Source organism: Camelus bactrianus, chromosome 30 (genome assembly GCF_048773025.1).
Source record: "Camelus bactrianus isolate YW-2024 breed Bactrian camel chromosome 30, ASM4877302v1, whole genome shotgun sequence".
Classification (NCBI taxonomy): domain Eukaryota; kingdom Metazoa; phylum Chordata; class Mammalia; order Artiodactyla; family Camelidae; genus Camelus; species Camelus bactrianus.
Window position 1 is genome coordinate 22,545,045 of NC_133568.1, and position 3,245 is coordinate 22,548,289.

The following is a 3,245-nucleotide window of genomic DNA, read 5'->3' on the forward strand; positions in this document are numbered from 1 at the left end:
TTAGAGAAGTTTCCATAATTCTTTAGTAAAGCATTAAACCCACTTCACTGTTAAATTATACAAGGAAAAAAAAATGATCTACAGGCTTTTGCTTTAAAGAAATGACAGGGATGGCCACTACTTAAACAAGATCTGTATCTTATGAGAAGTGCTGTATATGATAATCGCTCTACCAAGAGTGTCCATTCAAAGGAATGGCTGTATTGGGAGAAATTATGAATGAAATGTGGAGTTACAGGCTGAAAATCTAGGTTATTTCAAAGTCATACAATCTTCTCTGAACCATGCCAGGTTAAAACAAAGCCAAACGACAAAAACCATGCTACAGAAGCATCTCCTTTAAGGGATCAAAATACCAGAGAACCAGGGATGAAAAAGCAACTGCTGATCAATTGGTTAATGATTGAATAGTGTATCAATTCACTGGAATATGTCCAATTGGAAGCTAAGATAATATGTATCTGGATATAAAGGACAGAATCTATTTCGTATTTGTTACTACAGTAACCCTTAGGTATCAAGTGTATCATTTACCAGATGTTTTCAGAGACATTTTCTAGTTTGATCTTCAAAAACAGGCCAAGTGTATAAATCAGGCATGTTTAATGAATTCCTACAAAGAACTATAACAGGCACAGGGAAGTTACGAGAATTTGTTTTCCTTAATTCTGTCCTCTTCTCTCGAAGAGATATTACTAGATTTGATTTTTCACATGAATAAACTGAAGTAGGGAATTTTAATTACTTGCCCATATCTGATAGAATTCATACTAAAACCTGTTCTTCAAGCATAATCCAGACAAATTCCACACCAGACTGTTTAACTCTCAGGAGATTAAAAAATATAATTATTTAAAGCTCTAAGGTACTAAAATATAGCTATAAGTGTACTGAATTTCCAAAGAACAACTTAAAACAAGGGTTAGAAAACTGACCTGTGAACCAGCTGCCTGATTTTACAAACAATGTTTTATTGGAACAGAGCCACGCCACTAACTTATGTATTGTCTACGGCTGTTTTATACTGTAAGAGTGAACACTGAAAACTGGCAATAAAGACTATGTGCACCACAGGCTAAAATATTTACTATCAGATCTTTTAAGGTAAGATTTGCTGACCACTGGCTGGAATTCACAAGGGCCACAAACAGTTTCCAATCACAACACAACGGTACAGAGAAGCACAGCCCATGATCAGGAGAAAACTCAAAGCCTGAGCTCCTCTTAGAGGAGCCAACGGGTCTGACCCCACATTGAGCACCCCAGTTTGCTCAGTGGGTTGTTCACCCATTGAGACACCTGAGAAATGAGCCCCCAAAACATCCAACTCTAAAAACCAACGTGGCTCGCAAACATGACTCACGGCTCGAGACCACAATGCCTGGTAGGGAACTGAGAAACCGCTCTTAGAGAGCTTGCCCCGGAGTCCAGCGCAGAAACAATCCTTTGAAAAGCACCCGAAATTTATACGAAAGAAGTGAATTTACTAACCTTAAGGCGCTGGTCTGAGGGTCAGGGGCCGCTGGGATACACTCCAGGGACAGAGGCTGGCAGGCGTCATCTTTTTGTTTTCTTCTCTCCAGACAGTTCCACCAGCTAGTGGACTCTATCTTCATGCTTTCTGCTTTCCCTCTGCCTTGCTTAAATTTTGAGAAAAGACTTCTGGCGTAAGTAACAAAGGTAGGGAACCTGGAAGATGTCACCCCCATTCTTACAATAACAACAGCGAAAACTGAGCAAACTGCAATTCAAAGACTTTCCTTAAACCCATCAGAGAACTGACATGGCCGCTGATTATTGCAGGGCAAACTGCCACGCTGACTCCAGAAAGACAGGTGAATCCAGTTAATCTCAGCTCCTGGAGCAATTAACTGGTAGTTTGAATAACTGGCTGGGGACTGAGTGTGGACTAGCATGAGAGTGGGAAACTCTGGGAGCTGCAGTCTTTTGTGGATTTCCCCTCTGGAATGCTAGCAGGTTTTTATTAAGAAGAGCCCCCTAAAAGGAAAGGCAATGGAGAGAGGAGTGAAGAAGAAAAGAAAGGAGAATGGAAAGAGAAGGAAATAAAGAAAGGTTTCCTGTGTTTTCAGCAGTGGGAAAAGACAAATAACCATTGTGTGTCAAAGCAGGCCCAGAGGGTATTTTGGTGGTTCTGCAGAACAGCTTGTCTCCACAGCCTGCTCTCCAGGGGAAAAGGCCTTACCAGAGACATACCCACCTAGAGGCAAGCGCATTTAGCTAAGTCTAGCTCCCACCAGCCTTCTGTCTCACTTAAGGGGTGGCAGGAGCTAAGAAATGTTTGTGAAGGTCACAGCACGGGGACAGAGGGCCACTAAAAGAAATTAATCGTAAGCTGGGACTTAATTATAACATTATTGAATGCTTCCCCTCCCCCACACCCTATTACCACATCATCAGAGCTCCAGTAAATAAGAGGGGGTTATAAATGAAATAACCACAAGGCATGGGCTTTATGTAAGGAGACAAAAAGAAGGACACCAGGGGAATTGGAAGCAAGAAATAGAAAATAACTACTAATATGATAGATATTACTCATATATATTAGTAACCACTTGAAATATGAATGGTATAATCATTGAGAACAGGATCATAAAAGTGGATATAAAAATCAGGCATTATATGTTGAATATATGAAGTCCATTTTAAATTTAAAGATTCAAATTAAGTTAAAGGTAAAGGGATGGGAAAATGCACCATGTTAATACCAATTTAAAAAATCTTGAATTGGTGTATAAATTTCAGAAAAAAAGTGGACTTCAGGACAGAGAAAATTATCAGGTATAAAGAGAGATATAGATGATACACATACAGATGCAGATAAAGAAGTCAGTTCTCCATGAAAATATGTCAGTCCTTAACATGTATGCATCCAACAAAAGAGCACCAACACAGGAGGTGAAAACTTATAGAACCTAAAGGATAAATAAATAAATCCATCATTCAGTTTGAGACTTCAACACCCTCTTTTAGTAACTGACAGCTCAAGCAAGCAGAAAATCAGTAACAACATAACTGACCTGAGCAACATTATCATTCAATTGAATTGATATTTATAGAATGCCCCATCTAACCACAGCAAAACACGTATTCCTCTCAAGCTCCGACAGAACATTCACTAAGACAGACAACATTCTCGGCCAGCAGGACATCTAGACAAATTTTAAGGAACAGAAATCCTACGAAGTATATTCTCTTACCTAAAAGGAATTAAAAGAGAAGTCGAT